Genomic DNA, 27,774 nt, shown 5'->3' with positions numbered 1-27,774 from the left:
TTAGTCATACTTGGATGCTACGAGGTGAAACTCCATTGTCTGAAGTTGCTGTCCATCTCTTGGCCCTCTTACAGGCGAAGCTGATCTTTTTTGATCCTTTTGAAAAATTGCCCAGCAACTTCCATCCTTCCACCCACTACCAGTCTTACCAAGTTAGCAGTTTCTCACTACCCCCTTGTGCAAAATGTAAAAAGGAACAACATGAAAAATACTTCATGGAATATCTCTTTTCCCTGGTTTAGGAGATTCAGTTAATGCGCAATATGCACATTATTACCTGCTGCCTGCCCACAGGATCCCTCAAGCAGGATGCGACAGCTCCTCCTGCCCATGTTCCCCAGCACATAGTTTACATAGGTATATTGCTTCTGATCCCAGAAGGAGCACACAGCAATTAAGACCAGTAGACATTGTTAATTTTCAGGAATTTATCCAATCCTTTTTAAAGAAATCCAAATTGGTGACCATTATTTCCTCTCATGAAAGTCAATTCCACAGTTTAATCATGTGCTGTGTGAAGATCTTTTATCTTATATCTCTCCTGAATCTCCACCAACAAGCTGGAGGTAAGCCCTGGTTCCAGTATTATGGGAGAGGTAAAATGTCACCCTCTTCTCTTTCTCCACACGTGTATATTTTGAATGCCTCTGTCCTGTCTCCCCTTACTCCACTTTTTTTCTATATAAAACAATTGCAGCTGTTACAACTGTTCTCCATCTGGGAGTTGCTCCAGCCCTTGATCATTTTAGTTGCCCTATTCTGCATGTCTAGGCTATATTGTGGATGTTTATATCAGCATACATATAAGGCATTTTTAGAAGATCAAAGGGCCTTGATAGGTGATCTTGAGGTGTCAGAGCAGGAAAAGCCTCTTCCCTTTTTCTGAAGCAGGAAGCCCACACAGTGAAGATCCTGGGATGTTTACATGTTCATATTCTAACTTACATGAGGAAGCAAGAATCTGCCTGTCATCTGCACCAGTAACAAAAGATAAATGGGCATTCCAACTTGTGGGCATTCCTGAATAAGGTGAAGCAACAATCTCAGCTCTTGCTCCTGAAACACACTCATTCCTCAAGGGCAGCAATACATGGCATAAAACAAGCAGGCCTGCTACTGAACAAATTCATAAGAAATAAAATAGACATTTGGGTTTGTAGTCAATGTTACCCTATTTAGAGTAGGCCCATTAAAATGAGTGGGACCACAGTCAGAATAACACTTGATGCAGCCTTAGCACATGATCTTCACAGCGATTACCATACTTTTTTTTTTAGAAAACCCATGCAATAAAAACACTAAAATTGTTAGAGCAAATTATTGTTTGATAGCAGTACATCTCTGTACACAAGTCAGGAAGTTCTTTCTGCTACTATTAAATGCCCACTGAATTGGCATAACTTCACATTTCAGAAATGATAACATATAGTCAAGGATTCAGTAGCAAATAAATGTGATATGGAATATATCTTTTCCAGGTTTCTTAGACTTAAAATCACCCTTCCTAGGGTACCAGATGAAGTGAGGGATGGGTAGGTACAGGAAAAGCTACTTAATACTCACCCTTCAAGCAATTTTTCAGGGCAAATTTCCCTCCATTATAGATAGATAAAAACTTTATTGCGGTCAAAGACCAGGTTCATACAATAAATACATAGATTTAAAGAAGAAGAAAATACATAAAAGATGGTGTATATTAAAACCCTTCTTGGATTAATAAATACTTTGACATAGTATCAGTCCTCTTAAATCAATGACAGTCCCAGACTTTCCCCTTGTCCAACTAGGTAGAGCCACACTCCTTCAGGATCTGTCTTCGGACACCCATCGCGGGCGCAAAGAATTTAGCGACACTATATGTTATTGTTAGGTTAGTGTCAGACAGCAATATATAGATATACTGTTGTTCCATATGGCCCGGGAAGTGGGGAAATGAGTGCAGTGTGAATATCCCTGTAGAATATGCACCTCAACAGGACATGCTCTGCAGCTTCTATCTGTTCCATACCACAGGGGCGAAGGTGCTCTGAACAGGAGATCTTTTTGTACCGTCCCTCCAGAACTGCTGAGGGGAGTCAGTTAATGTGGGCCAAGGTAAAAGCCTTTCTGTGTTTATAGAGTTTCAACTGTTTGAGACAGGGTGCAGCTATTACAATATGTCTATAGTCCTCCCTAAGATAGAATTCAGGGGCTCTATTGAGATCGCTGCAATTCACAATGTCTGCAATTCACTGCTTGAGGGTTTCCATGCCTGCTCAAAGCCCATATTTAGTACAGTCTGCAGGGGAAGGCCCAAGAGGGCGATTTTCTGCTCAACTGATTTAATCCAGTTGGATTTGAAGTCGTCTTGCAGGATTAGTGGAGCAAGGTCAACTGGAAAGTATACCAATCTGAGCCAGTGCGGAAGAATGCCACCCCACCCCCAAGATCCTAGCTTCAATTTGGATCTGACTGCTCTCCAATCTTATCTTTGCATTGGAGACATCCCTAGGAACACTCAGTATTGCCCTCAGAAATTTTGACTGGACATGTTGTAGGCCCCAATTGAGATCCATACAGTAGTTGAGATAGTACTTTTGCCTGATACAGTTGAAGAGCTAGGGGGATGTAATGGTCACCTTTAGATCTCATGAATTGTATTATGGCTGACGTGATTCTCTCAGTGTTTAATGCCACATATTCACCATGGGCCTTCCTGAAGCCATTTGCTTGTAAGGCCCTCCATTATTTTTCCCCTTTGAGGGAAAATATATGAGGATCTCCCTGCTATCTGGCTTTTGACTGCCAGTCTCCAAGCCTCCTTTTCAGTTTCAAAAAACTGATACCCTCGTGGAAAGACACAGAGAGCTTCATGCCACATTTACTTTGGTCCTTTGGAAGCTCCAATCACTCAGGGCTCTGAAATCCTCCCTTCTAACAGGTAACTTGAAGACTCAAGAGAGCTACTTTTAGTTTGGTGCATTCCAGAAAGGCATTTCCCCTTGGGCAAGCAGGGGGAAAACTGTTTCCCCAAGGGATCCACAGGGCATAACACTGCCTTCCTCTTTATGCCAGCTAAACCAATGTTTTCCTGCTTTAACTTTTGATCACTACACTAATTTACAGTTGTTGAGCCATCATCTATTTGTGATATTTCATTTCTTTACTTTGGCCTCCTTTGGTTCTTTCTATATTTTCCACACTTCTACTTTGGTAATCCACTTTTTAAAGCTCTCTTTCTTTCTACCGCTTTTGTGATTTTATGACATTACAATCCCTTGCTTGTTCTTTTCTGGCTGTAGACCTTCTCCTTTTTGGGCTGCAATAGCACTCACTTTCTTTTATCAGGCCCAGTCCAGTTCCTTGTCCAAATTTAGTTTCCATTCCGAGTGACTCGGCTTCTCTCTTTTCCTATATGCCATAGAATTGGCACTCTGTGGTTAATAAAATGACTACAGTTCATTACTTGTTTTTCATGTTACAGTTTGTTACTGTTCATTCTCAAAAAGACATCAGTTTCTGTACAAGATTCTGTAGGACCCTGAAGGGCTGCCATTTGATTACTCATTGTTCTACACTTTCACTGTTCTCATGGCTGCAATGGAAGAGCTGACATTCTCATTGAATTATAGAATAGTAGAGTTGGAAGGGGCCCATTAGGACATTGGATTCAACCTGCTGCCAGTGCAGGACTGCACGTTAAAGCATTTTTGACAGAAAGCTGTCCATCATCATCTGGAATGTCCCCATGGGGTGAGGGGGAGCCCACAATCTCCCTCAGTAATTGGCTTCAATGTTGTATTGCTCTAATGCTCAGGAAATTTTCCCTGATGTTCAGCAAGAATACAAACTCCTGCAACTTGAACCCATTATTCCATCCTGCACTCTGAAATGATCAAGAAGTGTTCCCAGTCTTCTAGGTGACAACCTTTCAAGTGATAGCATATCTCCCCTCAGTCATCTCTTCTTCATGAAAAACATGCCCTATTATTTATTTCATATCTATACTGCCCATAGCCAAAGCTCTTCTTTCAGTATCTCACCTTAGGGCTTTGTTTTCAGTCTCCTGATCATCTCTGTTATCCTTCCCTGAACCTTTTCCAGTTTGTCTCCATCTTTCTTAAACTGTGATCCCCAGAACCAGATACAGTACTCAAGATGAGGTCTGACCAATGCTGAGCAGAAGAGACTGATTACTGCAGATGATTTGGAAGAGATATTGGTTTCTTTTTTTCCAACTTGTCTCTCTTAAATTTCATTCTGTTTTTTCCAGCCTAGCACACCAGCCTATCGAGAGTGATCTGTCTTCCTGCCTTCCAGGGTATTGGCAATCCTACCATACTTTGTGTCATCTGCAAATCTGACAGGCATCCCTCACATTCCCTCATGGAAATCCTTAATAAAAGTGTTGAAGAGCACTGGACCCAGGACTGAACCTTGCAGTACTCAACTCAATGACACTCCCCAACTGGAGAAGGTGCATTCTGTAGCTAACTGTAGATCCACCTAGCTGTTCCATCTAGCCCACTTTAGCTAGTTCAGCAATCAGGATATCATGGGGCACTTTTCAAAAGCTTTGCTGAAGTCAAGATATATGTCCACAGCAGTCCCACAGTCCACTAGTAAGGTTACCAGAACAAAAATAAGATTAATCTGGCAAGATTTGTTCTTGACAAATCCATGTTGGGTTCTAGTAATCACTGATTTCAGGGTGGTTCCAGACTGACTACTTTATGATTTGCTCTAGGACTTTCCCAGGATTGATATCAGACTGCCTGGTCTGTAGTTCCCAGGGTTCTCTTTTTTCCACTTTTTGAAGATAGGGACAACATTAGTTCTCCAGTCATCTGACACTCTACCCATTCGCCATGCTTTCTCAAAGATAATAAAAAGTGGTTCTGAGAGTTCTGCCAGTTCTTTTATTACTCTTGGATGCAGTTCATTGCACCCTGGAAATCTGAACTCATTCAATATAATGAGGTGTTCCTTGATCATGTGACTATCAATCTCAAGTGGTAATTTTCCTTATCACTGTTCTGAGCTTTTAAAACTGGAAATTCCTTCTGTTCTTCTTGAACAAGTTATTTCCTTCAATTGCTGAATTCCAGTCACAGGAATCATCATACCAAGTGTCAGTTAAACTTCTCAAGTTATGTTCACTCTCCTGTATTAAGAGTTTACATTTGTGGACATTGAAGATCACATAACTATAGTTTAGCTTTCTTCCTACATTTTGGAAGCCTGTTTTTAGAGCCTCACTCACTTCTGTGATACATAAGCTTTTGGCCATAATTAACTCCAAATTTACCTCTCCCTCCTTTGTAGGATTCAGCTTAAAGCTCTCCTGTTGAATTTCTTCATTCTGTGACAAAACACATTTATTTATTTATTTGGAATTCTTATATGCCATAGTCCCAGAATCAAACTATCTGACATAGGTTAGGTATTCACTCAGAGTATTTTTCCTCTCCCTTTCTATTCCTCTTCCAAATACTGGAAGAATGGATGAGAAAACTACCTGGGTCCCAAAGTTCTTGAGTTTCCTTCCCAAAGCTTCAAAGTCTGATGCAATTTTTTCAGAGCTACACTTGGAGTGATCATTTGTTCCTACATGAATAAAAAGGAAGAGTTACCTGGAACCTCTGAGTCACATCTCTAAATCATCTTTCAGGAAGAATGGCACCTTCATGGGTCTTCACAACATAAATGGGAGTCCACCCCATGCAACAAAGAATCTCCCACAACAACCACTTTTCTTGTTGTTGTAGGCCTGAGATTCATAGCTTCTGCTTGACTGACCCCCAACCTCTTGTTTGCTGTTATACAGCGTGCAATATAGTCCTTCCTATGCTGTTTGTCCTTCTTTCTCATTTTCAAGTACATGAAAGCGGTGCCTTAGCACCACTGCTTCCACTGGTGCAGAATGACTTCTAGTTCTCTTGCTCCTGCTACCATTCTTTAAGAAGTGTCCCTACTTCATTTTCCTTTGCTTCAGGATTCTTCTCTTCTGCCTCAGGTTTCTTTAGGATTCTCATCTTTTTGTACATTTCAAGTTGTCTCATCTCCACCAGTTTCATTTCTTTTTTCTTTTTCGTTGGGAAGTTTATGAACTTTGCTTGCTTTCATTAATTACCTTGCTATGCCACCCACCTGGCTTATTCTGATCTGGTTTTTTTTCCTTTGATTTGGGGTTTTTTTTTGGGGGGGGGAGGCTTTTGATTTTTGGTTGTCATTTTAGAAATAATTCTACAGCAATCACAGACTGCCATCATAAAAAGAGAACAAAAAAGTCAGAAAAATCAGAAAGAAAATAGGAAAACAAAGATTTGCATTAAATATACATTATTCCAGGGGATATACTGAGTCAAACTCTTCTACCATGGATACAACATGGACTTTGGGTATGGAAGTAGGATCAAGGTGAGTGGCATGAATAAAAGATACTTTACAAACTGACAAATCTAATATGTCAGGAAATTATAGGTCTAAATCTCTTGTATGCATTGTGAAGTGAGACAGCACATAAAATTAAAATAGTCTAAAATGAGCCAGCATGGGAAATACAAAGTAGTTATGTATTTGATGCACAAAATAGCTACAAATAATGCACAAGAACATTCCCACTTACAATCTAGACAAAGCAAAAATCTTAATGGCAGAAGATACTCTCAATGCCACAGCTGCACCACTCCTGTTCCCGTTTATCCTACTGTCGCTCAAAGATTGATGCACTGCAACGTCACATGTGAACCTGGAATGCAGGTCCAGAGCCTGGTCAAGTTCACACAACACATCTTCTGATTACAGGTTTGCTAAGCCAGTGTATCATCTCATTGGCCACACAAGTAGCATCCCCATGTAGCAGGAAGTAGCACAGCAATGTGATACATACTGCTGAAATAGGAAGCCAGTTCTTCCATTCTGAAAAAGCATGTGACACAGCCTCCATGGCAATCTATCACTTTGTAACAATCACTAATGTCAAAACTGACCTGCCCAGGGAAAGCGGTGTTTCAATTTAGCATCGCAACAGTGATGTGATTAACATCTTCATGGTATATTTACAACAACAAAAGACGAGCTGGTCACAAGCTTACAAAAAATACATCTGGCTGAACTGAACTATATTTACTGGGCCCTGGTTAGTTTCTGACCCAATTTAACATGGCAGTGTTAACATATAAAAGTCTTCAACCACGATATCTGAAGGACCATCTCTTTAAGCCAGTGTCCTGAAATCATCATCTCCAGCCCCACTCTGAATATTCCTGATTTGATGGGTGGCTACTCATGAGTGGGGCTTTTCTGTGGTGCACCCCAAACTGAGAAATCCCCTCACTTTTCACCTGATGCCACTTGGTAGACCTTTCAGGGCCAGAGGAAGACCTTTTTCTTCTGCCACACCTTTCAAAAATGTAACTGCTACTTGTTTTATTGCTACGGATAGTTTAAGGATACATTTTTAAACCATCCTTTTGCATGCTTTTGGGCACAATCCTATGGGAATTGCAGCTGGTGCAATTACTTCTGTGCCAATTCCAATGGAGAGAAAAGGGGGAATCAGTCCTCCAGTTCACAGCCTCAAGGTCACAGTGCTATCTCTGTCCTTGGAACTAGGAATTCAAAGTATGCTAAGAACCCACCCTTAGGGCTGTCTAGAGGTAGAGAACTGCTCCTTTGGTATTTATTCTATTTCTATAACAGTTTTAATCACTCTTGCTGCTTTTATTTTTTATTGTGCCTTATCACTGTCTTTATTGTGCTTGTTTTAAATTGTCCTGAAATACTTCAGCTATATTCAGCTATGTCCTGAAATACTTCAGCTTGTTGTAAGCCGCCCCGAGGCTTCGGCGAATGGGGCAGCATAAAAATGTTTTGATAAATAAATAAATAAATATTCCCTAAAGAAGAATTATGGAGGGTTCAGCCCAAAACATACGGGAGCCATGAGGTTAGGAATAGCTGACTTAGGACATCAGCAGTAGGAGGTTCATGTGGGAGGTCTTCAGCTCTTAAGCCGAGCTCTGAGAATGGTTCCCCTAGAAAACCTCTGAATTCAATTCCAATGAGCTCCTCTTCAAATAAGCAAATCAACATCTCCCCACTAAATGCATTGAACAAAGAAACTTACAAGAGGCTTTCCAGGTCTGAACTCAGTCACACAAGAAATAAAGTGTGAGAAACTCAGTCCTGAACAGTTAATTTTGGGGAAAGGAAACCAAAAAGGCTGAAGAAGAGAAGAGCTGAAAAAAAGCCATTACCCTTAGAAATTGTTATAACAGTGCATGGCCAGTGACCTTCACAGAACCACCTGTTTAAAGGCATTTCCTTCAACAGTAGCTGATTTCACTATTGAACAGGGACACACAGCACAAAATTATACAACTAAATCACTCTTGTAAATATTTAATATCATTGCTTTTCTCCCCCTGCCCCCCCCCACACATTTTTTTAACAAATCACTATGAAAGGCAAAGCACACAGTTGAAAACACATTTATTTATTCTATCCTGGAAAAAGCTCAGTGCTCATGCATTTTATCTATCTAGTTCTCCAAATGACTTTGACACTTGAAAGCCCTTGTGATCAAAACAGTCTGAAGGCAGGCAATTTTGCAACCATTTAAGAACTGATTTCATGCACTGATCAACATCTACCAAACTTGCCTGATGGAACAGCACAACTCTAAGCTGGTGGATGGAGAGCAAAAGTACCTGAAGGAGAAAATTAGTAAGAAAGTCACACTGGTTTAAATAAAAATCCTAGGCAAGAGAAGGAAAGAGAACAGGAAGCCATTATTCTTTTCCCTGCGATATCAAAAACTAATGTGGAAAAGGATATGTGGAAGGAGAATAAGATTTTTAAAAGACCCTGTAACACAGCAGTTTACTATGACTAAAGATGTATATCTCTATAGCTATTTTCTGCAGATTTCAAGAAAAAGAAAACAACAGAGCTGCCCAATTCAACATCTTGTACTTAAAAATAAAGTTCTTTTAGACTTTTAGAGTTAAGTGGTGTCAACTAAATGTTAATGTATTGCTAAGGTGGAATTGATTTGCTGCCCTCTGCCTCCTGCCCTCGCACATAGTGTCATTTGTTCACATTGAAGGGGAAGCAGTCACCCTTTCTCCCTATTTTAATTTACCTTTATTAAAGGGCAGGGCTTCAAAGATTCAGACGAGACGTGCAGGCACCTTCTGGAGGTAGGAGCCTTCTGCTGAGGGGCACCTTCCTTGCACTGGTTCAGTTGTTCTAAACAACTCATGCCGGAGACACAAGCAACCAGTTATGACCGATGGTTTCAGTTTTCCAAAAATTCCCTTCTTAGAGAGGCCTCCATATCTGTTCTTTGATGCTTGCTTTTAGTCGGCAGATTAAATATAACTGTTTGGAAAACAACCCTCAGCCTTCGCACCAGTCACATCTAACTTTGCTTTGTTGACATGATTTTGTGGCTTACTGAACTAATTATTTCTCTTTTTCATACTTTAGCAGACTTCCATATCTGCTAAAACGACATCAAGGTGGTTACAACAATTTAAAACAAAACAAACAAACTCATAAAGAAATAAAAACAAGAACACTAAAAACGGTAAAAAGATTACATAGTAATAAATAATGTTGCCACTGGTATAGGAAAAAATGAAAACATAAAGGAGAGGAATGGGAAATAATTTAACATTTTCATTTCAACACTTTTATTATACTAACATGCTAATCTAAGCAGTCGATATTTCTAAATAAGCATCCATATGAAATTGCTGGCTGTAAGAGATGCGCTGAAACGTAGCAAGAGCAGCATAACAGGTGGTGAGCATTTATCCTTCCAAGCTTGCAACGATAAGAGTCTTTGCAACTATAAAGGCTCTCAATATCCACTTTTGCAGTCCATCTATCAATCCATGTTTTATGATGCAGACTTTCTTGCCCCACATCCATCTTTTTGTGGCATTTCCCCTTGCTTTTGCTGTTACATTTGCAAATAAAAATTACATTTTTATTTAAAAAATAGACTACACATTTTAAAAGAGAAAATGTAAAAGTTTAGTTTTTACACCATTTCTGAAAACTTAAGGGGTACTGGAGAACTGCAGTTCTTGAAATAAAAGATTCCATAGTTTGCAGGCAATAAAGGACAAAATTGTTTCACACATATCTGACATGCAGGCTTTTGCAGCTCGTGGCATTCTCAAAGGCCCTCTCCTGCAGATCTTAATACTTAGAAACAAGACAGGCGGTCCTTTAGATACCAGGTTCTGACTAATTTAGAACTTTAAAATGAAAACCAAATCTTGAATTGTGCCAGAAAGCAACTGGCAGCCAATACAGGTCTTTCAGGACTGGTATAATGCAGTGTTAATCCCAGGCAACAACTGGATGACTAGATGACAAATTTTGCTCCAGCTGAAGCTTCCAGACAGTCTTTAGGGCTTGCCCCACCTAAAGCACATTTCAATATTCTAAGTTTCAAGTATGTGTTGTCAGGTCAGGTCAGATCAGAAAGGGTTGTAGCCTGCACACAGTGCAATTATGCAACTGCATATCTGGGCACCGCTGCCACCTGCAGATCCAGGGGTAACACAGGATCAGTGAGCACTCCCAGTTGGTAGACAAAGCACAACCTCTTCCAGAACATGCTAAATCTCAGTCTGCAACTCACACTTTCTACCGACCAACAACACTTCCGTCTTCTCTGAGTGTAACCTCAGCTTCTTCACATTCATGCAGCCCATTATCAAACCTAGACCATTTTCAAGTCGTTCAACTTCCATGGCATTCTGTGACAAAAAAGCAATAGAACTAGATGCAATCAGCATACTGGTGTCACCATACTCCAAAACCCTAAATATTAAAGTGTATGGGACGAGACAGGACCCTGAGGGAAACAACAGACCAAACCTGTGGAGATGAAGATTCATCCTTCAGCACCAGTTTCTGAACAACACCATTGCAAAATAACACCCTTCCAGGTGGAGCCCTGACAGCTGGCCAGAAGGGTATCCTGGTAAATCGGAATACTACTGCTGAAAGGTCCAACAGAATGAATTGGGTTGCAACCCCTCTTTCCACATCCAATTATAGGGATAGGTCCTCCACCAAGGTTACTAAAGCAATCCCATTGCTTGATACCTTATACCCTTCCCATATGGTCTTCATGCTGAGTGGTTCCTGACACTCCACACAATCTACACTGATGGTACTGGGCTACATGGAACTGACTCGGTACAGGGCAGCTTCCTTTGAGCCAAGAGTCTATACACAGTAAGCGCTAACAATTGTCAGTGCCAAGGTCGATCTTTCAATTATACAAGAAGTTTTAGATTTAGAAGTGAGCCAAACGCATCTGTTTAGTTTAATCTTTGCTTTTGTTATAAACCACCTCTGTTCCCTAGCTTCTTTGAAAGTTAGCAATGCATTTATAGCATTTATTGCACTGTTGCAGAGCTGAGGGGAACTGCTGGCCAAAGCATTTGAAGGGCCACATATTGCCCACCAATGCTTTAGTGAAAGTAAATCAAATGACATTTCCATTTTGCAACAAGTACTGAAGTGTTTGCATGAACTACTACAAAAAGGCACTGAAGATGACATCAAAAAGGTTCTGCAGCATTCACTACATGCTAGTAAAGAACACTTTTTGCAAAGTGTCATATTAACAGGTCACAGTAGTGCCCTTTTAGTTAAGGGGAGCCACACACAAAAAGGTTTTACTATTACGAGACTCAAAGTTCATCTGCTTATAAAAATGACACCTGTAGAGCAAGTAACTTGAAACCTGACATCTGTGATCTACCTGATGTCTTCCACAAATGTGCTGAATTGAAAACTGATCTAGTAAACATGACCACAGATCGAGCAAATTAAATAGCTCTGAAAACAGATACATCTACACTTTTACTTCAGTTTTCATGCAGACATATTGTATATTTCTTTAGACTTTCGGGAAAACTACTGACATGCTTTATTCAGGGTTGCCAAGGAAGGCAAGGACTGTTTGGTTTCATGACAGTCTGAACAATCGTTGAAAAGTTTTTATGGTTTTTCCTGCTCTAGTAAACCCTGTGGCAGCAACTGCTAGCAAGGCTACACTGTGTATGCTCAGTTTCATTATGAAACCAGAAAGGTGCCAGCACTCCAACAGAGTCGGAAGGATTTTATGTTGCAGAGACTCCAGTGGATTCTAAGAGCAATGTCTTTCCTTTAGTAGCAAAATGAGGCTTCCCAGGATCAGGCTAAATGTCACATCAAGGCTGGGTTGGGGCCCCATTCCAGTCCAGGGAAGGGGAGAGCTTTAAGTGCTTGCTACCCTGTTGGATGGCTGGAGCACACCCTTTTTCACAGGAAAGATTCAGAGGTGCAGCTTTCCTGAGAAGGGTTTTAGAGGAAGAATCAAAGATCTAGGGGAGGAAATATACTGGTGAGAAAGTGGACAGGGGGAGTGAGCCAATAAAAAGACCCAACCTGAAAAGTCAGCAGAGGAAAGAAATGCAGCCAAATCCAGATTTAAGTTTTCATTGAGCAGCAGCCTTGAGGCCAGCCAGAAACTAACGGGCTGGATAACTGGTTTGCTGAGCCAAGTCCTCTCCTCCCTGCCCTTATTTTAGTGCTCATTTGAGGATACCGTTAACCTTCCAATCCATGTCTAGTGGCATCTATGGTGCTTCACAGCAGGAGACTGAGGCACCATTAGAATATATTGTAGGGCTGGCCAGAATTGCTCAACAGAACAGTCACATGTGGCAAATGTTTTAAATGCCTGCGGACAACCCTGGGTGGTGAACAGCGAGCCACAAAATAAACTCAAAGAGCCACACAGAGCTCCTGAACCTTGGTTTGGTCAACCCTGATATATTCTATCTTGGAGTTGCTGGTCTCCTCCCTTCTCTGCTTCCTGTAATGCCCATTAAACCCCTTCTCTGATGTTGATTTTGCAACCTCAGAGAAGCAGTTGGCAAGGTTCTTTCCACACGGGCTGTGAGGATGCAGTGCTCTGAGCACAAAAAGCGTCAGCTCGAACATGGGAGCTGGTTTCCAGCATCAAAGCTGGAACTCTGAAAAATCTACAGACCTCTAAACAGTGCCTAGAGAAACACTTCAATAGAGCTTTGCCTGCCTTTGTGCAGTTTGGGAGGCAGAAACTTCAGCACCTTTCAAACTTCCTGCAAACACACTGGTTCAATTAGGCTATCCCTAACTCATTAAAAAAATTAACCATGCTTTTCCATTTAAGTGCTCCTGCACGATTGTTGTTGTTGTATTGTTTATAAAATTGTACGCTGAATATGATTTTAATTGTGATTTTCTTATTTATATGGAAACCACTCAGAAATGTTTACTATTTAATGATACAAAAGTTGTTACTGTTGTTATGCTCTTTCAAGTTATCTTTGATCTAAGGAGATCCTATGAATGAAAGCCCTCCAAAATATCCTACCTTTAGAAGCTCTGCTCAGCTCTTGTAAATTGCAGGCTGTGCTTCCCTTTAAGGGTCTTCCTTTTTTCTTCTGCCTTCGACTTTCCCTAGCATGACTTTCTTCTCCAGGGAGTGTAACCTTCTCATGGTACAAACAAATAAATAGTCCTGAAATTTTCATGCAAATCTACCCAAGGTAATGTTATATTCCAAAATCTTGCAATGCACTGTCAAGGCTAGCAGGGGAAGGCAGGGGCTATACAAGTTTCTTTTATCTGTATTTGCAAGTCTGGAAAATAACTGTTCACAGTTTGACTCCCAACATCATAGAATGAATCAAAAGCTTCACAGGTCTGGCTCCTCAAGACACATTAAAAAGACAAAATCTTTTGAGTGACATTTAATCCAAGGAACTTTAACTGCAACACTTACAGTTTGTTACTTAAAAAGGTGTGGAAGGTAATGGAGTGTAACAGAATACATTCACATATACATATGCAGATATGCACAAATACATGTATTTCCATTATTTACACTCTACCTGTTCTTTGAACATAATAGTTATGAAGAAATGTGTATCATTATAACACAAGAAGATAAGATACAATCACATTTTAAAATACAGAACTTTTAAATGAAAAGAATCTCACTGACAACATTAGCTTAATGTGCTGTGACTGACGATTAAGTAGGAGTTCTAAGAAGAGCCATTCTTGTGCATTTGCTAATTGGGCCAATACTATTATTATTATGCTCTATTTTTATATTCCTAAGCATTTGCACAGCGTAATCACAACCCACCCTCGTATATTCTCATGCACCACCTCCTGGAAGTTCCAGCTGGCGAGTTCTCCTACCCAGAGCAGAAGTAATTTACATGTTGGGAGCATGAAAAAAACAGTATCTGGGTATACAGGTGGTGCTAATTGTCATCTTGTACCAAACAATGACAGTGCTCATATGAGTGCATTTATACACTGTGTCATGTATGCACCAAACCCATGTTCCAGGCACAACTGTGCTTGTTGAGGGGGTGGGGGAAATGGACTGTGTCCAAAATTTGCTTGTCCCTGAAGGTTTGGACAGAATGCAAGTCAGATTTATAAAAACATAAACGCTGACACAGTACTCCCAATAAAACTGGTTGTTGGCAACATGGATTTTGTAAACGGCAGAAAATTTGATTATCTGTCCCCTTCAATCACTATCATATGAAAATCACCTCTGGAAATACGATTAGACACCTTTCTGAAACACAAGCTCAGACACTAATTTTAAAATATTTGAAGCTTCCCCTCCCCACTCCAAACATATGGTGGTTATATTTTTGTCTTTTACGCAATGTGCATGTTCTCACAGGCAACAGCTAGTAATGTTTGAGAAGACCAATGGGATGAAGATCCAAACCACTCCCTGTTTGTTAGCTTTGCACTGCCACTGAATTGATGTTACGCAGGGTGAGCCAGCTCATGTACTTCCATCTCTAAGAAGGGCTGCAGTTTGTGTATTCACAACAAACTAATGAACAAACAAACAACCATGCACCTACAAAGAAAATTTGTGCAAATCTCACTATTTGCACCATCTGCACAGTTGGAAGCTGAAAACTATGCAGCTCTAACACTATTTCTGCCTTCCAGTTTGTGCCTTACCTTTTTTTAATGCACAAGCAGCAGCTCATCCTAGAGACAGAATTTCACACGAGAAAAAACTGACTCATCCCACCTCCAGTCACTCAATCAGAACAGGAAGTCTGTTGAGCTCATATGAGCCAAGCTTACCAGCACTAGCAAATCTGTAGCAATAATTCTGTTTTACACTTGGAGTTTTCTCCTTAGCAAGCAGCTGTTAGACACCTAAGGGTCTACCTAAATGTTTTCCAGATGCACTGCATGCAGTCAGGTATCAATAAGAGGTGTATCCAATTTTGACAACATCTTTATTCTACATTGGGAGCCTCTAAGGCCATTATAGAGAACAAAATCATACCCTAAATATATAATTATTCCTCTGTAATAAATGCATGAACCACTATATTAAACAACAGCGTTGCATCAACGTTGTAGAGGTTGCACCCAATGGAGATTCAACCAGTTCTTATAAAATAACCCCACAAATCAAAAATGCCATGAAGTGAGTGAAACAGGAACTGAGAAGAATTCAGGGTCACCCAATCAAATGGATTAGTGGAAGATTTAAGGCAAACTGAAGAAGGCACTAATTCATGCAATGCATCATTAACTGATGGAATCCACTGCTGTGAGATTTTATGAAGATCATTAATGTAAATGAATTTTATTCAGAGAATTACATCCTGAATGGGAGGCAGGTGGCAAGGAACTTTGTTAGAATTGCACAGATTAACATCCCACACTGGAAGTGCAGAAAGCTTTTGGGGACTATTTATTTATTTTGTGTTTATCTTGTCATTACATTTATATCCCACTTTTTCTCCTCTTGCACAGAACCCAAGGAAGTTATATATTCCTCCAACTCTCCATTTTATCCTCACAAGAACCCTGCAAAGTAGGTTAAGCTGAGTGTGACTGATCCAGAGTCACCCAGGAAGCTTCATAGATGAGTGGGACTGGAACCCAGATTTCTCAAATCCTAGCTGAACATTCTAACCACGGTGCCACACTGGCTCTTCTTAGGCCCTATTCAGGCTTTCCTGACATGAATATCGCAAGTGCATGAGCGAAAGGAGTGTGTCCCCCTCTCTGTCAGCCTGAACTCATGGAAGACAGCAGTCTGATCAGGACAGCCCCCTGTATCCGTGGCTTCCATCTCCATGCAATTAAAAAGATTGATTTTTTGTTTGCTTTTAAGCAGGCCCAAACCAGACAGGCACATGATTATTAAAAATGCATTTTCTGCTTCAGTCATAAAGCAGTGCATGTGTAGGACAGGGTATCAGTTAACATTATGAGGTGCAGAAAGGGGATGAGAACAATTCACCTCCCACCATAACTCCCAAATTCCACAGCTTTAAGATATTTCTCCTGATTGGCTTCAATGGCAGAAGTGAGCTAAGGAAAATGACCGTGAAGCAGCAGCAGGCAGAGAGGTGTAGCCGAGCATTTTGCCAGTGTATCCTGTGCTAAAAGTTAATACCCAGCTCTTCTATTACTTAACTGCAACTTTCCAACCCCAGTAAGTGGCCAAGCCGCACTTGGGCAAGAATGGCCTGGCTTTAGTAGTTTGTTCTCTGGCAACTTCCCAGTTAGATTAAGGCAGAACACTCTGCATGGGCTGGTCTTTGGTGGGAGTTCAGCTGACATTTGTGACAGTCATACCAACTACCAGGACCAGAAGGCATATAACATGGACTGTGCCCCATCTGTCCTCTCTGCCTGTATGCCTGAGCCCAGCTCAAGACTTTGACTGTTAAAAACTCACATAGCTCAGGACCATAATATCTGATGGCGCACCTCACCAGGTATGAAATTATCTGTATACCACCATCCTGCACAGTAGTGAGGCCATCCTCCAATTGCCTCCTTTAAGGAAAGGTCAGAGAATGAGAGCATTTTGCTGGCACCCACCCCTCTCTCCACTGTGGCCTCCTCTGCCCATTGAGGTCAACATGGCATCAACCCTGCCATCTTTTCAGTGGCTGGCTAAGAGTTTCCTTTACTCTGGGCTTTCACCACCACATTATTGTGTCTTTTATTGTTTACTTTTGACATTTGTTTATGTTAAAGGTTTTTATATTACATGTTATTATATTGTACTTTTAGGATTTTAATGTTTACAAATTGCCCAAGGCTGTTTGGTTCCTGGATGGTGGAACTGAACTGCCTTGAGAAATATAATCATTAATACCCTGCTGCAAGCATTTGGGTGGTTCCTGAAAACCATATTCCAAGCCTCGGATTCAGCTGACATAGCATGTACTTTATGAACTATCCTTGCTTTGCCGTTATCAGTGTCTTCCATGAAAGACTACAATGAGCCTTAAAACATCTTTCACTGGGCTTCATATTTTGTGCAGCCCTGTCTGATGTGTGTGACAAGGGGTCTATTTCAGTTCCTGATGACATTATTATAATCACTTTGCTGCATTACCATAAAACCCAGGAAATAAGCTATTACCCACCATCAGTCCTCCTAACATTATCACAGAGCATCATGCATTCACAGAACAGCATAAACTGTCAAAATTAGAGTCCATTTAAAACAGCAGCTGTTCCTTCATTTCTAAACAAGCTCTCAACACCCTCACTCTGCACTGGCCTCCTTTTGATTGCAGCCTTCAACAATTAAAAAGGAACTACCAATCTTTTTTTAAAATGACATACTTTAAATGTAAATTTTCACTCCCTGAGTTGCATACTGCTAATAATATTTTTTTAAAGGAAGAAGAAAAACAGTAAAGTTTAACTTTCCATTAGGGATTTTTTTTGTTCAATTGTCACAAACTAAACCATCACACACTACTCTCAGTCACACGTATTCATTCTGGTTTCCTTGCACAATAAACTATCTGTTTACATCATAATGTTGTTGTCTAAATTGTTATAACTAATACTGAGCTGAAGAATTTTGCACAGAGTCTTTCATTATTTTTGTGAGGCAGGGAAGGAAAAAATGTGCATTCATTCTTATATTCAGCATGCTATTTTCAGAATCAATGGAATACATTTTCCAGGTTAATGGAATAAAATGTGTTTTGTCTGCACATTCAATTGTAATAAATTGGCATTATTTTGTTATTATGAGCCATGCTCATGTTTAAATAGGAGGTGGCAGAGGGTTTTGCTTTAGATAGGAAAAATGTTTGACCACCAGATCAAACAGGGCCTTGGCTCCCCCAGCAGCCTGGGCAACCATCCTTGGAAGCGGCTGTCCTATGCCAGGATGGTGGTGTTCCCATAGGGTAGTCTGTTTGTGCCACAACAGAACAAGGTTCCTGTGAACATTCTGACCAAACTTATGAGGGGAAAATGGTCCAGATGCTAAGAGCAGCTGCACCACTGTGTGCAGCATTTCTTTTCTGTTAAGGAAAGACCTGTGGTCACTTCAGCTTTAAAAGGCTGCTCCCACCTGATAGTTCTTCAAATCTGGCAACTGTCCCTGAAAAGGACAATATCCCTTTTTTGCAGGGGGAGAAAAACAGAGGATGTGGGTGGATATTGGGTAATAATACAGCACAGTCATCTTGCCTCATTCACCCTGCTCTGTTACCTTGAATTCTGGGTAACTGCAATCTGTTGTTTACAAGGTTGTCTTTGACAATGGTTTGGAAATAAGTAGTTTGCCATACAGCCATAATGCTGCTACCTGGGGATGTGTGTTGGGAACATCTTCCTTCAGTCACTGGACAGTCACATTGGCTGTTCATCCATCTCAGGCACTTTTGGCAAAGCCCCTTCACAGCTCTGGGGCCAGGACATCTGAAAGATGAAGTGTCATGTGGCCATGAACAGACTTAGCCTTCTCAGGCCTTTCTTCAGGCACCTCACAGCTGCCTGGAGACAAGTGCTTTAGGAAAAAAGTCTTCTTGGTAGCAGGGCCTTTCCTATGCAACACCTTTCTCAGACTCACCCAGTGCCAATGCTTGATATTATTTTGGCAGCAAAAATAGTTCTGTTTTCTCCACTCTTTTAACTAGGGATTTTAATCCCTGATTATTGTTTTTATCTGCACTTTGTTTATTTTAGATTTATCAGGATATACTGAATAGTTCCTGTTTGCAAGCCAGTCTATGATCAGTTTTAGGTGATATTAATACCTCAGATACATAAATAAAATACTGTAACATACATAAAACATCCGGTATTGCATGGAGAGAACAGCTGTTAAACCTTACTCTAAGCTTGTCACCACAATGGTATCATAGGCGTGTGGTGCTAATATAGTCAGGTTTCCTCACACATGGGGTTGGATATTTATATACAAGGAGACACATTAAATCCACACATTTAATATAACTTTTTTGAGCTTACACTTCACATTTGGCTATTCCTCTACCTTTGAAACCTCTTACACAGGTGAGAGAAGCCCAGGGTTGAAGAAAGAAGACTGCAGCCTGGTCATAGAAAGAGAAAAACACAGAGTGAGTCAGAAGGGCCTCCAGGGCCATCTAGCCTGGCCTGCGGCTCCAGCCAGCTCTGCTCACATGCCCACCATGTGCATGTCCAGCCTATCCTTGAACACCCTCACCGATGGGGCTTCAACCACCTCTCCTGGAAGCCCATTCCATACCCTAGGGGTCCTAACTGTCAGGAAGTATTTCCTGGCATCTAACTTGAACCTCGAACCAGGAATCATCTCCCTGCTGTGGTCTTTTTAATGCAGAGTAAATGCATTAACAGTACACTAATGATACCCAGCTCTACCTCTCATTTACATCTACTCCACGTGAGGCAGTGGCTTTACTGAACCGGTGCCTGGCCAAGGTGATGGGCTGGATGAGGGTCAATAAACTGAGCCTCAATTCAGATAAGACAGAAGTTCTGTTGGTGGGCAGTTCAGGATTTCAGGTAAATGACTTCAATCCTGTCCTGGACGGGGTAGCAATCCCTCTAAAGGACAAGGTCCACAGCTTGGGAGTACTGCTTGATCCTGAGCTGTCACTGGAGACCAAGGTGGCAGTGGTGGCAAGGAGCACCTTCCTCCAGCATTGGCTGGTCCATCAGCTGCATCCTTACTGGGACGGGCACTGCCTAACAATAGTGATACATGCCCTAGTAGCTTCCCGATTGGATTACTATAACGCACTCTATGTGGGGCTGCCCTTGAAAATTGTCCAGATATTTCAATTGGTACAAAACAGAGCTGCCAGGTTGCTGATGGGGACCGGTTGTTATTCTCATATAATGCCAGTACTCTACCAGCTCAACTGGCTTCCAGTTGAAGTCCAGGCCCAATTCAAGGTGCTGGTATTAACCTATAAAGCCCTGAACGGCTTGGGACCAGGAAACCTGAAGAAACGACTCCTTCCTTATATGCCCTCACATCGCTTAAGATCTGCAGGAGAGGCCCTGCTCCAGGAACCCTCCCTGAAGGAGGTAAAGAGGATGTCTACTTGGACAGGGCTTTCTCTGTGGTGGCACCCAGACTGTGGAATGTGCTTCCCAGAGAGGCTTGCCTTGCACCGAGCTTATATTCTTTTTGGCATCAGGTGAAAACCTTTTTATTCAAACACTATTTTAGAATTAGTGATTTTAGAAATTACAGTCGATTTCTCTCTTATTTAATTTTATCTGCTTGTATTCTTTCTAACTATTTATTATTCCTATTTATTATTATTGTTTATTGCTTGTTTTTATCATTGTTCTTGGTTTTAATGTTGCAAGTTGTCCTGAGACATTGTTGTAAAGCACGGCACATAAATGTTTTAAATAAACAAACAAACAAACAAAGTGCTGGGAGCCAGTGGAGCTGCTAGAGCTGGGCCACAGGGCACAAGTCTGGAGCACCAACAGCTCAGGAGGACCCCAAACAGGTGGAGAAGTCATGCTGCACTGCATCAGAGAAAAGCCCTGCAGTGACTGCCAGTGAAAGCCCCAGAGCAAGGCAAAGAGCCCCTCTTCAAGGCTCCAGTTCCCTTAATGTGTGGCCACAAAGACGGCATCTGATAGGGTCAGCTTGCTGCTATTTGAACTTGGCAAGTGTAAATACAGTGCTTTAAAGAGGGCAGCATAGCCTTGACCAGCTTGCTGCCACCACCATGATGGGAGAGAAGTCTGCACCCATGACTGCCCACCACCGATGGGGAGAGGGGGCAAAGCTAGCAGGGCACTAGGGGAAGGCTGGTGAGAGGGAGAGGGTCAGACACAATCTTCTACATGGCACCTACAGTGGTACAATTCCAGAAGGGCTTCATCATGAACTTCCACTGAACATACAGTTTGACTTTCACTCTAGATAGATTTCTAAATTTAGGAGAGATTTATTTAACAAACCCTCAACCTCCCTGTCAGTCCTCACACTCTCTGATTCAACAATCTGTTCTAGGCACACGAGTTTCAGCATGTGCCCAAAGTTATTCTGCACAGAATGGCTTTCATATCCATTTCAGAGGAGGAAAATCAACTCTGCAACCCCCTTCTTGCCCGCACAGAGATCTGGGGCAGGCTGTCCAGGCAACGGCATTGCATATGCACCAGGAATGGATGAATTAGCCCCTTTTCTAGTGGGTGTCCCTTGTGTTTTCCTTCAGTCACGGCTGTCTTCTGATATTATTGCATTCTTTTTTGTAAGATGCTGTCAGCTGTTCTGGCCTTCTCTTTGGAAGGAAAAGCAGGGTATAAATATACACTGAACTGCAAACCAATTACATACTCTCCTATTTTGTTATTCATCTGTAAATCTGGAGATTTGGGGGACGGTTAATCCATGCAAGAACTCATGTTTAAATGCATTTGTAAAGACATTAGTCCATTTCTGAGCTGAAAATTGTGTTGAAACATTACAGAAGTACAAAAGCTAGTGGATAACCAAGCTTCAATCCACACATTAATCTGGGAGAAGTAGATCAGGTCAGTGAATAGAATTCATAAAAATCAAGTTCCCAAAGCATCCTTAATATATGCAGGGTGGGGATACAAAGATAGATTAAATATGCATGTTTATAAAGCCAGTACTTATTAGCTAATGCTAATCTTTTACTCTTATATGTAATTTTGAATCTTTCCCAATGCCCACTGGAAAGCTTCCCATTTAAGGGGAACCCACTTATAGCCACTAAGTGTGTATACTGACTTGGGGTATGCTGGGCATTGCAGGAGCTTTTTCTTTCTAAATATGCACAGGATTGCAATATTACATTCTTCCATGGAAAGAAATAGCTGTGTGACAGCAATAAGAGCAGTATCTCTTTAAGAGTCAACAGTAAATTAACTTGCCCAAAAGAGTGCAATAATTAGCAGTTAGTAGCTTATTAAAAGGATGGCAAAGGCCAAGCTGCCATCTGGGATCTCCCATTTCCTCTGATTGTTATTATGTCAAGATCAGCAAGTTGCATTAGCTTTCCTATCACCAGGCTTGCCCTTACTTTACATGTAAATTTTAATGAAAGATATAGAACTTTATAAGCCAGACATACATAAGAAGTGTTATTAGCACAGCTTTTACAAAACATATGGCTGGGTTTTCTACTTCCATATCTCAACAGTGCTGAATGCTTCAAATTAAAAGAGAGCAAGCAGAAGAAAGCATTTCAGTCATATCAATTAAATATTCACTTTGTGCAGACTGAAACCTGAGCCCCATCAAAAGAGTACACTACAATAATACATCAGAGAACAATATTTCTGCTTCTGTTTACACACAATGCAGCCATAATGCCTGAGACTCCCAGAGGAATCATTCTTCTTAATGAAAATTAAAACCAAGCCAGAGTCAGATGCTTATTCACATTTAAAGAGGAACAGTTTTAACATAAAAGAGAGACATTAGCGCTGTGTTCACTCAAATTACTTGTCAGTATAATCCCTAACACATTGTTATGTGCTCTTCTCTCATACATTATAGAAAGAGAATACAAACATTTTAACCACACAGAAATACACTATATCTTGAGATTTCAAGTGTGTCACCTGACTCAGTTACTATATATGCCTTGTGGGTTAAAGAACTAAGTCCCCTTTCATACCCACCCAACCCCCAGAAAATTTGTTGGATATTTTACATACAATTGTTTTACACCACTATCTCAGAATTCAGGACTTAACAACTGTACAGGCCTGGGTTTAAAGTTTTTCATTATTATGGACTGGGATTTTTTTAATCTTCGAGGAGTGCTAAATCTGAAGGATAACTGGGTTCTAATCCAAACATTTCCCGAAGAGATGCAAGTCAAATCAAATTTACATCAAAATGTGGACTAGTCAAATCATTAAGGCATCCTACATTTTCCAGGTTTCTTATTCCTAAGTTTATAGCACAAGCAAAATAGAAACTAGTAACACTGAACAGTACCTTCATCCATGCAGTATGTCTTATCCGTATTTACACACAACTTCAGTACCTCTCCAACAATTAGAACCATGATTGGGCAAGTGTTTGATAATCTTTCAGGTGTCACCTATACAACCATTTCAACTGAGTTTTTTTTCTGAATTTAACATCACCATTTAGATTTTAAGGATTTGCTGTTTCTCAAAAGTTAAACAATTTGTTTTTGTTTTTAGAGAGATACAATTCAAAGAAAGTAATTCATCTGAAATACCATCTGCTTCACAAAACCAAAATATGGTGCACATCGATTGATGGATACACACATGTGAAATAAATCAAAAGCAAAGATGGGAAATGCCAAAGTGTTTCAAAATGGATTTTCAGGGAAGAAAAAGCACACTCTATCCATTTTATATGACAAATTAGTATCTTAGATAACCAAGGCTGGCAGTGTATATGTAATTCTGTCTCTTTCCTCTTATAATTAGACACTATTAGAGCACTTTTTAAAATGATTAGTCACTGATGGTTTGCTTAAATATTTGCATAAATCCTTGGCTACTAAGCTGAACTTATTCACAAGGCTCTTAAATCCTAGTGGTGTTGCTGGCAAAGCAAAATGGAAAATAATTTTGCACATAACTCATTTAAATGCCACTAATTATTTAAGCATGCAAAAGGAGGTCAGTAATTTTTCTCCTTGTCACCTGCCATTCATACTTTTCACCTTGATCCTCCACTTGGACAAGTGCCAGTAATGTAAATGGGACATACTTCCAAAAAATTGTGCTCAAGATCAGTGCCATCACAAAATGATACTTATAAATGAAAATTACATGTAACCTAATGTCAAAAGGTTTAATTCTCTTTGGACATAGAAGTATATCAGTTATTCCACTTACAAGCTCATGTTTCCTGTAAAGAGGAAAGTATTCAACATATATACATTTTAGCAAGCCATAGATTACTATGTGTAAAGGAGACAGAATGGAAGACTTTTTTTACATTAATCATAATCACATTAGCATACTTGAACATGTAGCATAAAGTTTGGTTGTGATTTTACACGCATAGAATGACGTGTTTCTTCACATGTGATACTACAGAAAGTTCATGTTAGACACTTAGTATATATGATCACTATGGACAGGTATAAAAGCTGGACAGTGAAGAAAATTGATGTGTTCAAAACATGGTGCTGGAGGGAAACTTTGCCAATTCCTTGGACTAATGGAAGGGTGAACAAGGGGGATCCCAGATCAAATCAATCCAGAACTCTCCCTGGAGCCAAAAATGGCAAAACTGAAGTTGACATATTTCAGGCACATCATGGGAAGGCGTTGGAGAGGATAATAATGCTAGGGAAAGCCACAGGCAGAAAAAGAGGAAGACCAAATATGAAATGGATAGATTCTATAAAGGAAGTCACAGGCTTGAGTTTAACAAGAGATGAGCAGAACTGTCAAGGACAGGACATTTTGGAGGGTATTCATGAAATCATCATAAGTCAGAAACAACTTGACAGCATATAACAACAACAACTTTTTGCATTTAACCTCCGGGGTTCACCTGATTCAGCCCTCAATCTGACTACTTTGTGTTGCATTCTGCAGATAAAATCATTTGAATTTCTTTGAAATTGAAAGCCGTGATTGTGACAAAGTTAAAGACAGAAATAAGTCCTCCTGAATATTATACACTGAGAGAGAACCCTCCAGGCTACGGGGCAGTTTATAAATATAAGAAATAAACAGTCAGAACTAAGATCACTGTTTGGGCTTCAAAAGTTGTAAATGCTTCTTTGGAGGAAGGTATAGTCTCTGCTGCCACTAAAGAGCCTCTACTGAAAAAAACTGGATCCTATGGTCCCTAAGAACTAATGCCCAGTGGCCACTGTTTCATGTCTAAGCAAGACATTGGTCCTAACTGCTAACACTTTTGGATGATGCTGATGGTTTTGATCCATTACAGTCTTGCTTACTTCCTGAATATGGGATGGAAGCAGTTTCCACCCTCGTTAATGGGTACGGGAGAAGGGGTGTGTGGCCCATAGTTATTTAAGACCTCTCTCTGAGATGACTTGATTGCAAGTAACAACAATTCTTTCTAATTCTCCCTACCCCTAAAATGGTCAGAAAAAGCAAATCAACATTTTCAGGGGAGCAGTTGTGTCATACAGGGACTACAGAGTACAAAGAGTACTGAAACCAAAGTGCAAAAAACCAAAAGGGATCATAAGAGAACCAACAAAACAAAAGCACTAAAGGAATGAGGAAATATATGGCAGAAGGCTCAATTATCATTTCCTTAAATAAAAGCTATCAAAAGAGCAATTGATACAGTAGAACATGACTAGAGAGTAACTCAAGTCCAATAACAAATAAAAAATAGTTATCTAAGATCGTTTTTGCCACCATGTATTTAATGGGGTTAGGAAAAATTCTATATAATGGTCCTTTAATTCCCACCCTCCTCTTCATTCCTGAAGAAAGAAGAGAAACCTCAGTGCCACTGCTTGGCTCCTTTTCATTTCTAGCAGTCTGATATGATTTTAAGGTTTTACAAAGTTCAAAACATAAGATCCAAACAGAAGATACAGAACAAAAGCTTTCAAGCAAATGCTCCATTTTCATACTCAGTTTCTGTTGCTGCCAAGCACATTTGATTATTCTTAGCCTTTAAATGAGCAATGAAAAATAACCCCACTCTTTGAAGAGGTGATTGTTGCAGAAGCCAAGACAGTCATCCTGAAGAGGTATACACATCCCAATTGATCTGCATGTGGTGATCTGCAAAGTGCACCTTTGGAAATACTTTTCAAGCGCATTTCTACACCCAATGTTCTACATTAGAAATCTTTTTATTGACAGCCAGAAAGCAATTCTAGATCTAAACATACCATCTTACAGAGCAGACATTTTATTGCAAAAAGCAATGCATTCCATGTTGTCACTCACTGTAATGCGTATGGTAATTTGCATCGTTATGTGTGGATGCAATTCACATGTTTATTCCAGTTTACCAGTTTTGCTATTTCTATCCTGATATTGGGTGTCCTGCAGATTTCTGCAGAGTTGAGATTTTATTTTGTCTGGTCTATATTATGCTACACAATAGAGCCTATATAATGTAGCTTAATACATAATGTTGCCTTTTGTGCATGAGAACAAGTGTTAATGGTTAGCTCACATTCTACTTAACAGTTATTGTGTTTACATACTATCATGTCAGTTAATTCAATTCTAAGCCACACATTCAGATACAGGCCAGGTTTCTAAATGCAGGTTCACCTTCTCTATTTCACAGAGCCCATTGTTAAGTGCAGTGAGCTTCCTCTAAAGACGGGTACCATGAAATCCTAAAAAGGAAATGCAAGACAGCTAAACCTGTTGATGCAGGACCTGTTAAGGGAACTGATGGCCAATTCACTTACTCCTTTGACCTATCTTATTATCTTTCTTTCTTAATTCAAGACAAAACCGTAACAGTATAAAGCATGAAATACCCATGCTTTATTTGTATCCTGGTATGGCTGCAAACTTAAGAAACACAAGGCATAATTGTTGAAGAATATTTGAAATGCACAGTAACAATGAAGTTAATCATCTCAGCTCAGATCAACTATAGGAGTCAGGTGGTCTCTTCTGAATATTAATTTTTGTTCTCTTTTCCACACTTACCTGTGTTGCAACAGGCTGTGTGTGTTGCAGGATCAAAAACATGCTTCTTCTTTCCACCATGAACATAACACATGTCATGGGTGTTCACACAGAGGGCAGTGTGCAAACTCATTCACATCACTGTTTTTGAAAGGAAGGAATCATGGAGTGCGTGATTTGCATTCCTGTGTGCTACAGCATACCTTACATGGAGGAAGACACACCTGCTCAAAGACTATCATGTCCAGCTAAGCCTCTGAACTGAGCTACAGATGCATTCATTTCCAAGGTGCTCATATACCATAACGACACATTACAGAGTCGAGCAACATATCTATTCGGCAACAAAGAAAACAATGATCCCTTTGAAGACTGAAAAAGTGGCTACATTTGGGTGAGTTCATTTGGGCTGTCCACTCTTTCTTCTCTCTCCCTTTTCCAACCACACCATCAGAAGGCCCACATCAGCCTGCAAGTTCTTTTGCATTTTTGACAGCTATGCTTAGAGATGGACAACTACTCTTCCTTCATGCTACACATAGGCAGAAACTTCTGAGGGTCAGGCTGAAGCCACAAACCCCTGCTGATTCACCTAAATGATACGTGCATTCAAGAGAAAATGTCTACTTCTCACAGAACCAATACTTCCTCTTCCCCTACACTCCCACAACATAGCGCTCTTCCATATACTTATTTTTCCAACAATGGAGCTACACCACATTTTTCGTGTATTTGTCTATTCTGTATCTTTCCCCCGCTAGACATTCCATGTGTCCTACTCACTCAGATGCACACAGACTGTTCCTTCATAAA

The 27,774-nt window shown here is 40.4% G+C and overlaps 1 protein-coding gene across 17 annotated transcripts in view; it reads right to left on the bottom strand.

The window, feature by feature from the left end:
- NRXN3 (neurexin 3) overlaps positions 1-27,774 on the bottom strand; it is a 1,430,678-nt gene that overhangs the window by 1,260,303 nt on the left and 142,601 nt on the right. The window lies entirely within an intron of this gene.

This window comes from Varanus komodoensis, unplaced genomic scaffold, assembly GCF_004798865.1.
Source record: "Varanus komodoensis strain SLA01 unplaced genomic scaffold, ASM479886v1 scaffold3, whole genome shotgun sequence".
Classification (NCBI taxonomy): domain Eukaryota; kingdom Metazoa; phylum Chordata; class Lepidosauria; order Squamata; family Varanidae; genus Varanus; species Varanus komodoensis.
Note: the sequence above shows the minus strand (reverse complement) of the source record. Positions and strands in the feature narration are given on the sequence as shown.